This window comes from Numenius arquata, chromosome 5 (assembly GCF_964106895.1).
Source record: "Numenius arquata chromosome 5, bNumArq3.hap1.1, whole genome shotgun sequence".
Taxonomy (NCBI): Eukaryota; Metazoa; Chordata; class Aves; order Charadriiformes; family Scolopacidae; genus Numenius; species Numenius arquata.
The window spans coordinates 56745021-56759387 of record NC_133580.1 but is presented as its reverse complement, the minus strand read 5'-3'; positions in this window follow the sequence as shown (position 1 = coordinate 56759387).

The following is a 14367-nucleotide window of genomic DNA, read 5'->3' as shown; positions in this document are numbered from 1 at the left end:
GACAGACTTGAGTGAGGGTTGAAACAGTCCTTGGAGGAGGCAGCCTGTTGTGAATAAAGTTCCTTCCTTACAGTATGGCTTTCCTTGAATGGATGCATATTTCCACAATTAAAACTGTTTTCATGAGAGAGGTACATTAATTGCTGCAGGCCTTGATGAAGCAAACTGAAGGTCCTACATCACCTTCTTTGCTCTTTGGCAAAAGTATGGTTGCGACATCTCAACTAATTTACTCACAACTACTTGCTGAAGGGCTTCTAGTAACATTCTTGAAGAAACAGTGAGAAGACAGATAACAAATATTTAGGATTAAAATGTATCATTTAAATATCAAATGAGGAGAAAATTGGCAAAAATAATGCAAATCTTGCTAGTGTTTTCTACAGGAGAGCTATCAGAACAGTTAAAGGTCCTTTATTTCATACACATACACTGAAATAATTTTAGGTTCTTTCTTCCTGAAATTATGCTTTCTTCCATCCCACAATCCAATTGGTATCATCAGTTTGGTACTGGTGCAGTGGAATGGAATTGATGACACAGGAGGATCCTTGCCCAACCCAAATGAGTCTGTGTAATCAATTTTTTAGCTAACACAGATTTTCCTGCCTCTCTGGTAATCCTTGCTATGCAGGATATATTCCTTTCTTAAGGGAAGAGATACTCCTTACATTCAAAAAAACACAATCTTTTGAATGCAAATAAAATGACTAATGCTTCTTTAAGCTCATAGTGGTTCCATGCAGTAACTTAAATGAGAGGCTATTAGTTCATCTGTGACTGAAAACCAAAACCAGATGGATTAGTTTGTTAGAGTTCTCACAAAATATAGCTATGAGTTATGGTCATGGTGGGGAATACATTTCTTTTTCAGTTGCCTTCTTTTAAGCTTCTCTTTCAGCTGTTTCATTATACTAGGCTTTTAGAAAATCGTTGCATCTAATCTCTTCTAAAAAGTCTTATTGAGTAAGAAGGAAGGAGCAGATGTTATTTTCAAATGTAAAAAATGTAGCTAAGAGATGAAATACAAGTTTATTAGGGACAATTCATAAACCCTACATGTTATACTACTCTCTCTTCTGTCAAAGAGAAGCCAAATTTGAAATAGTGTTACAACAACACAAAAAAAGATATATTGGTCTCTTTTCAAAAGCATATTCTTCTCTCTGAGCATTTGCACGAATTTAGGACTAATGAATTTAATTTGATAGTGCCTGCTGTTCATTGTTCTGTGTGCGTACATGAACATGCCTAGTGAAACTTGTCGAAGGAATTTGGCATAAAGATACCAACAGTGTGAATCGTAAGGGGCTTTATCAGGAAACAGGCAGCTAGACATCCAGCTTGGTCAGGACAGCACAATTGTGTGCATGCCAAGAAGAACAACTTTATATGTGTAAGGAAGTTTTAACAGGCAAATGACATGTATTGCATTTCAACTCATAAATGCACTTTTTTGGTTGTAAAGAGCTTCTGCTCTGAGAGTTCTGGCAGCAGAAGTGTGCTTTTGAGTCCCACTCCTGTTCACACTGGAATCAGTGGGAAGACCTCCACTGCTGTCAGTGAGAGAGTGGGTTTGTTGGATCATTCAGCATGTTTTAAGAACACTCTAGCCCCTCTCAAATTTCTTTGAATCCAATAAGCAGTGTGGATGCTCAGTCCCTGACAGAAATTCCTGAAAAGTTTCATACAACATCTGTCCACTATACAATATGCCTCAACTGTACAACCCTCAGCAGTCAGGGAAATTGCCATGAGGTCCTTGGTCCTTGCTTGGTCCTTGCTTGGTCCACTAGGACTACCAAGTAGTGTACCACTCCAGACCTTTGGAGCTAGCAAGCTGAATCAAACTTCATTTATTGTATTATAAAATCTGAGTCTTGGATACATATATAGTATCGACTTCATTGGTTTCACTGGAAATGTAGATATCTATCTACAGGACTGAGACACCAAACACCCATTATAGAACCATAGAATCGTTAGAGTTGGAAGGGACCTTAAAGATCACCAAGTTCCAACCTCCCTGCCATGGGCAGGGACACCTCCCACTAGAGCAGGTTGCTCAAAGCCCCATCCAGCCTGGTCTTGAACATTTCCAGGGATGGGGCATCCACAACTTCCCTGGGCAACCTGTTCCATTGCCTAACCACCCTCACTGTAAAGAATTTCTTTCTGATTTCTAACCTAAATCTCCCCTCTTCCAATTTAAAACCATTACCCCTTGTCCTGTCACTACATTTCCTGACAAAGAGTCCCTCTCCAGCTCTCCTGTAGGCTCCCTTCAGATATTGGAAGGCTGCTATGAGGTCTCCCCGAAGCCTTCTCTTCTCCAGGCTGAACAACCCCAGCTCTCTCAGCCTGTCTTCACAGGAGAGGTGCTCTTCGTGGCCCTCCGCTGGACCTGTTCCAACAGGTCCACGTCTTTTCTATGTTGAGGACTCCAGAGCTGGACACAGCACTCCAGGTGGGGTCTCATGACCGCAGAGTAGAGGGGCAGAATCACCTCCCACGACCTGTTGGTCACACTTCTTTTGATGCAGCCCAGGATGCGGTTGGCTTTCTGGGCTGCCAGTGCGCACTGCTGGCTCACGTTGAGCTTCTCATCCACGAGCACTCCCAAGTCCTTTTCCTTAGGGCTGCTCTCCAGCCATTCTCCGCCCAACCTGTATTTGTGCCTGGGATTGCCACATCGCAGGTGCAGGACCCTGCACTTGGCTTGGCTGAACTTCATGCAATTTGCATGAACCCACCTCTCAAGCCTGTCCAGATCCCTCTGGATGGCATCCCTTCCCTCCAGCATGTCGACCATGCCACCGAGCTTGGTGTTGTCGGCAAACTTGCTGAGGGTGCACTCTATCCCACTGTCCATGTCTCTGACAAAGATGTTGAACAACACTGGTCCCAGTACCGACCCCTGAGGAACACCACTCATCACTGGCCACCACTTGGACATTGAGCTGTTGACCACAACCCTTTGAGTGCGGCCATCCAGCCAGTTCCTTATCCACCGAGTGGTCTATCCATCAAATCCATGAGTTTCCAATTTTGAGACCAGGATGTTATGCGGGACAGTGTCAAATGCTTTGCATAAGTCCAGGTAGATGATGTCTGTTGCTCTCCCCTTGTCCACCAAGTCTGTGGCAGTATCATAAAAGGCCACCAAATTTGTCAGGCACCATTTGCCCTTGGTGAAGCCATATTGACTGTCTCCAATCACCTCCTTATTTTCCATGTGCCTTAGCAGAGATTCCAGGAGGATCTGCTCCATGATCTTGCCAGGCACAGAGGTAAGACTGACTGGCCTATAGTTCCCTGGGTCTTCTTTTTTTCCTTTTTTGAATATCAGGGTTATGTTCCCCTTTTTCCAGTCAGTGGGAACTTCGCTGACTAGATGATTAGATGAGAGTAAGTTTTGATCCTGACTAGCTTCACTTTTATTTAATAGAAAATAATGCAGTCTGGACAGTGTCATTTTGAAGGGCTACTCAGTCTTCCAAGTTATTACACTTGGGCATGTGCTTTGGGTGTCCAGGCTAACCTTAATATCAATAGACTTAATATATCAGTAAAATGCAGAAAAATATTTGTCTAATCTGAAAGTAGACACCCACATTTGATCAAATGATTTGCACCTTAAACTCCATTCAATATACTAATCAAATGAACTAAATGTTCTCCTTTTCTATAACTCAAAGTCCATAACAGTAAAAACAGCTAAAGAGTCTTTGTTCTGTGGTTGACCACTGACGCTGTGCCGAAGTTTTCGTTTCCTTGCCAGTGCCTCCAGACTGATATATAAGGATTTTCTCTCCTCAGAGAACTGTTATGGCTCTCCAGCTCAAATAATTTTCTTTATCTCCCCCAAACTGAGTAAAGCTGCTTCAGTTTAACCATAGACTGAGATATGTAAGAGGGAGCCATCAGACTGAAGAGACAGACTTTGTAATATGACATCTAAGTTCCCTATACTTTTTCCTCCCTATACATACTTCCCTATGCCTTTTCACTAGCTAACTCAGTTTGATCTTCCTCGTTGTGTCTTGAAAGCTGTATTTGCATTGCAGAACTTGTACATACTCTGGAAATTTTAGCCTGCCTGTATAATAAAGAACCTAGTTATCAGCTGTTGATTTAAAGGTTTCTTAAATTGTAAGGCACTTTCTTCAAGTCAGCCACTATACAAACTTAGGTTATGATCTCTCCAGATCTGGTAAAGCAGAGCAGGCTCACAGCGGCTAAACTCTGAATGGAAGCTGTGATCTTCAAAGAACTGCCAAGTGCTGCAGTGAAACGGTGGCAGTGATTCAGAAGACGGCAGTCTTCCCTCCAAGTCAGCATCGAACCAGTGCCCGATGTCCTTCAAAGAGTCACTGTACTGCTGAGAAGTCACCTGACCCTTGGTGACTTGTGGTCAATTAAAGATCTCATGGAACATTTCACAAGGGGAAAGACATTAACCTCAGTGTCCTGGCCAGATTATACAGTATTATAAAAACAAGTCCAGAACATTTTTGGGTCTAGTTTTGCATTCCTCCCTCAGAGTTGGGTGCCAGGATCCCTCCTGGGGCCTTCTCAATTCAAATTAATTCTACCAGCTAAAAGCTGCATGGGATTTGGCCCTAGAATCAGTTCCCTTCTGGATCTGCTGTCAACTTTGCATTGGGAAATTCACGAGAAGCAGATGAGGTTTTGTTCTGGTTTGGTTTTGATGCTGTCAGGTGAGTGGGAGTTATTTGAACTCCAAAGACAGAAGTAGAAATCAAAAAGCAACCTAAATCCCAAGTGATTCTGTCCACAAGCAGATGTTTTAAGACCATTGCAATTAAAAAGTCTGTATAAGAAACCTTTGATTGCAATAGAAAAACAGATTGTTGGCACTTAGTGCATTTCAAGAAAAGAGAATCACAAAAATGCGGAAAAAACAATGTTAGTGTTGCTTACTTACTAAATATTGATACCAGATGAGTTGCCATTTGTTGATAAAAACATTTTAACATGATAAATGTTTTTGCCTAAAATTTTTGGGGAAACATATTGTAAGATGTGGAATGTAAGATGAGGACAGGTTGGTTTACATATGAACAAGCATAACTTTTGATTATATCTGGAGTTTGATATGTAGGGACAAATATGGTCACAATACAATGGGTTGGTTATACCCTGGGGACTGGATACAATAGGCAGACTTGACTGATTAGCTTGGCAAACTAAAACTTTGGGATACTTGCGCTAAGTGGCTGACATACCAGTGTGAATTTGCACTGAAAGGCACAACTTGTCCCTAAGGTATCATCTGACTTGTGCCTTTAGGAGAAGTTTTTTCATTATTCCATGGAATAGTTTGCCATTCAAACATAAAGCACTATCAAATTAGATTCTTATACAGAATTCTTGGGAAAGATTGAAAAGAGACTGATTTAACTTGAACAAATAATTTAATTTATTTAGTGAAGCTCATCGCATCCAAGTCAGATATCTGGGATAAGAGTCACTTCTTTAAATGTAGAGGGAGAAGGAGACGGGGGAAAATGGAGAGAGAGGAGGAGGGAGATTCTTTAAGATGTCAGATGAGAAGACAAAGGTAAGGTTAAACAAAGTAGTTCTGATGAGACAGCCTCTCAAGAACTTGTGGAAGTCACTATTGATAGACTAGATGAGGAGCCAAGAGGAGCTGGTGTGGATGAGGTGAAAAGAAATAACAGTATTTTCAGAGTTGGAGGTGGGAATGAGAAGTTTTAATTTTAAGTGAGGAGAATGAGTGTATAATGAGGGGCCAGTAGCAGGGAGGAGTCAAGCAGTGGGACTACCTGGGAATATGTAGAGGAGGGAGCTGAGGATGTCACACAGCAAAAATGGCAGAGTTCTGCACCAACAGCAAATACCTCTGAAATCCCATGTGGGGACAGTCTAAAGGATATCTATCATCTCCTTCTTAACCCCTGCTGTTCCATGTAAGTGAAATTAAGCTATTATTGCTATAAGTTTCTCTATGATACATGGTCTACACAGTGGCTCCCAAACATTGATCTTGCTGAGGATTCAGCCCTTTGCTATGATTTTGCAGCATGCAATTCTAAGTCTTCACTCAATTTAAAAAAAAAACAACAACCCCTCCCCCCCCAAAAAAAACCCACCACAACCAAAAGCATTGCCTTGCTACCTCTTACACACACAAAAAAATTATCCATATAGTTTAATTTTACACTAGTAAATCAAGTATAACTTGATTTTAGAATTTACCTACCAGATAGGGCATTACAGAAAGGGTTGATAGGAAGATACCCAGTTTTAAAAAAAAATCCTGTCCCTGAAAGAGAGATAGCTGTTTGGTCCTGTTAGACTGGTGAGCAAACATGCAATCAAAGATGACACACAGATGCCTAAGTGCAGAAGCAATTTCAGTCCTGAATTTATTTGACTGCAGTGACTGCCAGCCAGCAATGTCACACAGCCTGTTTCTAAAGCTTTCAGCTACCTGGTTGTGAGGAATTCCATGTCCTCTCAGTTGCGCATGTCTTTGTGGGACAGCGTAATGCCAAGCACCTCCTCTACTGTCTTTGAAAGCTGAAACTCTCCCTAATCCTAATTTGTGGGTTAGCCTTCTTCCTTCTCTAAGAATAGTAAGAAGGGCTGGGGAGAGAGGGACAGGAACATGAAGCTTTGAGACTCTTAGACTGAATGGCAGCTCAACAGAGCTCAACGGAGAGAAGCGCATGCCATTTGGGACCTGACTGGTTCAATGCTGTTGTTCCTCAATACGATGAAAATGGCAGCTCCATAAAAGAACCTGTCCTTCCAACTGAGGCTCATCCTGCCAGAAACATCCAAAATTAAAAGGTTTGTCTGTGGACAAGATTCATGGGTCTGTGCACTGTTACAGATGGAATTTTTCAATCCTGGTTTTCTCTTGCAACAATGAACATCACATTATTTAAGTTTCTTTTCAGATTTGATCTCAACTGCAAAAACTTGTATATTCATCTTGTTCTCTTCCATATGTAGTCACTGCTCTTTCCTAACAACTCTGAAATGCAGCTGCTCCATGACAAGTAAAGGATGAGAAAACAGGCACGCATGACTCCTTGACTAGTAAAATTTTCCAAAGACTGGGCCAGGAGTACACAGAAGTCCTGGGGATAGCAGTAAATATACGTTCCCTTGGGTTCTTTGGAGTGGAGAGAAGGCAAGCATCTCCTCTTTTTCCTCCCTCACATAAAAAAGTACTCTTAAGGTCTGCACGTCTCCAAATACATTTTATGCTCTAATTTCACTGTAGTAATGTGAGTCAGTAATTTCATTATGCAAATTCCTCTAACTTAGCACCTATTATTTGCTCTTCTTTTACCCAGTCATCACCAAAAAAAGCATGACAGATTTTAACCTATCTGTTTAAAACACATTGATAAAAAGGATTTGGTGAGAATGCTGATTAAAACAATTTTTTTCAGCATGAAAAACTGTGGGAGATCTTATATACAGGCAGCTCTTGGCCCTGAATGGAAGAGGAGTGTGAAGCAGACGTGAAAGAGGTACAACGCCCATCTGTCTTTCAGTGTGGCTTCGATAATGATACACAGAATTTCAACAGGCATCTATGTAGAGGGGGTGGCAAGCAGAAAGCCTTGTCACGACTGCTAGTGAGTTTTCACAGATAGTCATCTGTGGAGACAAACCAGAGAAATGTGATTAATGAGCTGGAATAACACGATCTTGACGAGTACTGTAGTTTGCGCTACAATGTTTCTTCACACTGCACACATCTGTCACAAACAGGCTCATGAAATCATTTGCCGTTTGCTTTATCTGCAGAAACATTCTTTGTGTGCTGACATCATACAAAACGTGCCAGGGTAAGCAAATAAAACCCTATGGCAAACAGCTTGGTCTAACAGTAACACCTGTCTCCTTAACTTGCCTTGGCCAATTATTTCACAGGGCTAAGCTGATAAAAATGCCTATAGCTTGGGTGAGAAGGTCTAACGACCCTTTTGCTCAAAATTAGTCTGAGTCACAGAGTTAGGCGGAGAGTTCCAGTTTAAAATGTAGTAGTGGTGGCAGGATGTGAGAAAACTGCTGCTTACAAATCAGCAGCACTGTCCAGCCTGAGAAGTGGCAGTTCAGACTTCCTCTATTCTTCTCCAAGGATCTGTTGTAAGTCACCATAAACAAGAGGACACTGGCCCTTTGGACCGACCCAGAAAGACCACATTTATGTTCTTATCTTCTCCACACTTGACCCATTGTTCTCCACTTTATGGTTTCACTCATCCTATCAACATCTCCAGCCCTGGCTTTTGAGTTCTGCTAGCTGCTCTCTCCTGTCATCATTCAGCTTTCACAAGGAAAACTCAGGCAGCATTATCATTTTCTTCATTGTACTTCTGTTGCCTTTCTTTAATTCCTCAGAAGTAGTTCTAGTTACCTTCAAGTTCTAGAACTCTAACTTAAATCAAAGTTTCCAACTCTTGTAGTTTTATGGCAAATCTTGAAAATGTGGTGTTTTTCTTAAAACATTAACTACTGCAATAATTTGACAGTCTCCATTCCATAATAAAACAATTTTCTAGCTCTCATTTTATGGAGGGAAGCTCAAAAACGCAACTCATAGGCTTATAAAAGGAAGACAATAAAAAGAAACAAAATATAGATTATTAATTTTAAAATTCATAATGAGAAAAAGGCTCAGGAGTTTGAAAACTTGAGGCCAGCAATATTCCTAAACCCACTTCCTTTGGACTGATTGTTCAATTAGATAAATTTGATGAGAAAAGCAACTGGTCATATACTACCTTTTTGTGTACCCTAGGCAGGGACCATTTTTATGGCAAATCCCCTAAACTTTTCCAAGTGAAACTGAACAATTTGTCCTTTCATGGTTTAAGCAGAATAAAGTTTTCTTCATAAATTTTTAGTCTGATTTCTAGAATTAATTCTGTATTTGTTTCTGCAATCAATTCTACAATTCTATTTCAGCCTTCCAGTCCTCGTCCCTCTTGGCACCCTCTGTGCAGACCCTCTCAGAGAAAGACTGGCTGATATCCAGCGACATCCACACCACCCTTCTACAACGCCAAGCCACCATAAAAAGATTCATAAAATCTGCAGGCCTCTGAACATTGCTACTCTGCCAGCAAGGGAAAAAAAACAGTCACAGAATATGGGATGGTATAAATAAGAATAATTAGGCAAGAGATGGAAGACAGAAGGAGGTTGATTTTGTGATGTTTTAGAGAATACCCATAGTTATACACTGACCACCTAGTGACACTAATAATGATAGTACACAGGGAGCAAGCTGGATTAATACATGGAATTTGCACATTTATAAGAATAACTCATTTACAACAAGTCTTTTCTTACTCGCTGAATAGAATTTAATAAAATACACTTGGTATCCCTCTCTTCACAGCACATCCTCCTCTTGGCAAGATTAGAGAATCTTGCCAATCCTTCCAGGAGATAATACATGCCAGCTGGAGGAAACGTTTCTCTTTCCCTCACCCTTCCATCTGTTATATATTTCTCTTTGATCTCCCCATTCCCAGCACTTTATCCTCTGATCATCCCTAGACCTCAAACTCTAGATGTACAACCATTTTCACTTTCAATCTCACTGTATTTCTACTTGGGTTTTGCCTTGTGGTTTTACCACACTACTGAAACTACTAGTCCCCAATAGCCTTAACTGAATCCTTCTTCATCTCTAATTCTAATCCACCTTTTTCTTTCTTTTTTTTCTTGAAATTCTGAGTGAGCTTCCTAAATTCAGTTTAGGACTTCTGCTATCTGATTATATAATCTTTAATCAGGCAGATTGTCTCCATTACGGTCACAAAATCAGAAGAAAAGTAGGAAGGGAGCTCAAGGTCCTACCTACCCAAGGCAGGATCAGTTCTTTCTAAGCGATTTCTGAACAAAAACTATCTAAGCTTTCTTAGAAAGAAGGCTTTTAAAAACAAAGAGATTCCAACATCCTCTCCACAAAACTCAGTTCCAATGCTTTGCTATCTTTATATGTAAAAAATATCAGTCCCTTTATATTTAAAAAGATTTTCGTAACATCAGCCCTAAAGTGCCCTAGCACCATCTTGAGTCTTTTTTCTCCTTCTTGAGCTACCCCAGTGAACAGAGAGAACAGCTTTTACCCTCTTCTTTCAGCAACCTTTTACATATTTGAATGCTCTTATCATGTCCCTATTCTGTCTTCTTTTGTTTTAGACTAAACAATTTCAGATCTTTCAAGCTTTGCTTGTAAGGCATATTTTTAAACCTCTAATAAATTTACACACTTGTGGATTCACTCCAACTGATTCACATCTTTTTTGAAGTAGGAAATGCAAACCTAGGAACAGAATTCCAACTGAGACATTACCACAGTGAGGAAAGAGGAAATTTGAGGTTGTTTTTTTTTGTTTGGTTTTTTTTTGAAAGATTTACAAACGTTCTGTGTAATTCAACAAGAGAAAGAGGCTTGGGTGGTTTTGGTGTGATTTTTTCCCCTCAGTGTGTAGGCTGATGGTCTCTCATAAGCTCAAAAACTTGTATGCAGAACTGTATAGAACCAGTCAGTCCCTGTTTCAGTCCCTGGACTGCTCATTACTTGTGCCAAAGTGTAGTACTTTGCACTTATCCTTATTAAACTGCATCTTATTTATCAGGAACATTTCTCCATTTAAAAAAATAATTTTAAATTTCAATTTTTCTATTCTTTTGTCTTGCAGCCAGCAGCAGTTATAATAAGACCTGAGCGTTAGGCTCAGGAGATATTCCTATGGAAATACTTGACATAATTTCAGGTAGACTATGAAGGATTGATGACTCTTTGGACAGCAGAATTCCAATAAATTATACATCATGAGGCTTCACACAGACTTTAATCTGTTTGCTTAGAAAAATGTTATTAGACAGCATAAAAAATTATTAATAATGTCAGCATGTATTTATACGACATCCATAGCTTTTACCCAGACTACAATTTCTATTAGTCTCTTCTAGACGGAACTAGATTTGTGAGACATGGTACGTTCTCAATCATGGACCACTTTATGGTCTTCTTGAGGCTTATAAGCTGACTTTATTTTCACTTTACTGTGAACTGCACTTCTAGGTTGCTTCTGACAGTTCATTAAGAGCATCCTAAGGTGAAATGCACTGGGCCCAGATGAGTAGAAAACTTCTAAAAGTGATTCTTTCTCTTTAACTCGTTCAATTCAAATTCATTCCTCTTTCTTTATTTCACTGTATTCAGTGTAGGTGCAGCCTCACCTTGAGTACTGTGTGCAGTTCTGGGCTCCGTAATTTAAGAAGGATGTGAAGGTCCTTGAATATGTCCAGAGGAGGTCAACAAAGCTGATGACAAGGCTGGAAGGCGTGTCCCATGAGGAGCGGCTGAGGACTTTGGGCTTGTCTAGTTTGGAGAAAAGGAGGCTGAGGGGCGACGTCATTGCTCTCCTCACCTTCCTGAAGAGGGGAAGTGGAGAGGGATGTGCTGAGCTCTTCTTCCCACGATCCAGTGACAGGATGCGTGGGAATGGTTCAAAGCTGCACCAGGGAAAGTTTAGACTGGACATTAGGAAGCATTTCTTTACTGAGAGGGTGGTCAAACACTGGAACAGGCTTCCTAGAGAGGTGGTGGATGCCCCAAGCCTGTCAGTATTTAACAGACATTTGGACAATACCCTTAATAGTTTGCTTTAACTTCTGGTGAGCCCTGTGGTCAGGTAGTTATACTAGATGATTGTTGTAGATCCCTTCCAAGTGATCTGTTCCATTCCATTCCATTCTTTAATGCACCGTATCCTTTTTGCATGTGGCAGAGTCTTGCAGGATATATATATTCACAGGGACACATCAGTTGGGATGAGGTTATTTGAGATTCTAGGCAGCTGGTCAACAGCAAAGCAGAGCACGGACCAGAGGGAAGCAAAATCCCTTTTACATTTGTATGTTTTTTCTCTGAGTCACTATAGCCAAACTCCAAGAATAAGGAGTTTCTACAGCTCATGATCATTTACATGCGACTGTTGGTTCAACAAATTTGAATCACACACAAAAATCTATGAGCTAGGGCAGACTGCGGTGTGGCTCTGGCTACACATCTTGTCTGAAGAACCCATAGAAGCGTGTTTTGAATTGAAGTAAATTTGTCTTTCTTGCAGATAGCCCCCCACATACTGAACTGAGAGCAGCTGGTGCCACAGTGTCTCTCCTTGGAGAGCTGATAGGAGGTACAGAACAGTACAGCAGTATTTTTAGGGAGCTACAAACTTAGGTATCCTGCTGAACAGTGGTTTGGCCTTAGGTCTGCCTAGTCTACCTAACCCCTCTCAGCAGCTGGCTGAGCTTGCATGTTGCAGCTTCAGACCTGGTAGCTCTTGCAAAATGGCTCTTCACACGATGTTTGTGGCCAATTAATGTGAGTGGTCCAGAAGACCCTACAGGATGGTGGGCTGCAAAGCAGGAAATCTGCACTCAGCAATGGATTTGATATTTGTCTTTTTGCTTCTGCATAAAACTAAGGCTTCTAACACTACATAAGAAAACTGAATCTTCCAGAGTGGACAGAACCTGCAACACCAAAACATCAAATCCAAGTCCCTGCTCTTGACCAGAAAGATCAGAGAATTGAATCTGAACCTTTTACAGCTCAGGAAAAATATTGAAATTTTGGTTCTTGGATCTTATAGAGGGGAAAAACAAACGGGTCTTTTCTTTCCCTCTATCATTCTCTGTTCTTCCCTCTTCAAACACACACTTTGACCAGATCTACCCCTGTCTCCTTATAGACACCCTCACACATCAAACAGCTCTTCCAAACACAAGTTGTCATGCTTTGTTCCTCTGGAAACCTTTCTTTTTTATGAACCAGTACTTTCTAATAAAAAAAATAGACTGTTTTTTTTGTTCCCACACACCTGCTCAAATATACGTTTACCTTTTCACTGCAGACCTTACATTTAATGATAAAGTTTGAGATACAATTCCCCCTTCTACAGCTAGAAAAAGGCCTTTAAAGACTGTGACAGAATTTAAAGCATATGATTTCTAGGCCAGTTCTGTTATTAAAGGTCTGAATTTCCTCCCCTTAAACATACCAACACAAACTGCTCTTTTGGCTAGAAACAGAGTGAAGAACAGAGCAGGCTGTGGCATTTCCTGCAAATAATCCTGTCTCTCTGCCAAAAGCTTACCTTTCTTCTCTTGCACTAAATGCAATGAGTTCAGAGTAGCTGTGTCTCATGTTAGAGGAAAACAAGCTCTTGATTTTTTAATTTGCTTTCAGTACACTGTGAGAGTATTTCTTCAATGCATTTTTAGACTCATTAACACTTCCTAAAATTATTTATTGGAATCAGTTTGAGCAGAACACAGAGAAGAAAAATGACCTCTGCTTTTCAGCTACTGTTAAGGAAGGAGAAAAAGGAAAACAAAGTATATCTCTAAGGCACAGCTTGCCTGGCTTATGAAGGCAGCCGAGAAAAGTTCTCACTTTGCTTGAACTGTTGTGTTTGTAAAAGTCTATTTCTCCTCCCACCCCTTCTTTTCTTCTGCAATGTCCAGTCTTGAAAACAAACTGACAGATGTTCTCTTGGATCAGCTTGTGAGACTTGCAATGTCAGGAGTGCAAACAGACTTTAGCTGTTTAGTTCAGGAAATGAGATGCAGACAATCTGATAAATAAACAGTGTTTATTACTTCAGTTTAAAGTGTGCTTTGGATTTCTTTTCAAAATACTCCTACGAGGAACTGAGGATGAATATTAAACATGTGCTCCTAATTTAGAGACCTCAATGGCAAGGTCAGAGTGGTCTTTAACTTACACAATTTGTATAGTGAGGTTATAACAGAAGTGAGTGTTTTTGAACTTTAACCATATTAAGGAAACAATAACAAGAAATTTGAATTATATAGAAATTCACTCCAAAGAAATTTATAACACTTATGCACACGCAGAGATGAATTACAATAGTAGGACTGTGTGAATTGGAATACTCAGTGATTTAAACAGAGAGAGAGAGATGCAGAGATTTAAATCAGTTGATACGCAATTACCCAGTTTGGATTGGGACAAGACAGAGTGGAAAATATACTCAAGCAATTAAGTATGCATTTTAATGGTTATGGGGTCATAAATTTAGATTTAGACATCATCCAAATGGCACTTCCTTTACCAGCAGCATATAGATCCCCAGTGCAGCACTAAGGCATCATTTTGCTATTATTTCTGTGTTGTGCCATGTGCTACCCTACTTCTCTGTCATGGCTGTGTGGACTACACAGCACGGAGGAGACCAGCACCCATGGCTCTGACGACACATAGGCAGCCAGGCAGAAGTAGGAACAGCTGGGGACCATAAACCTGCC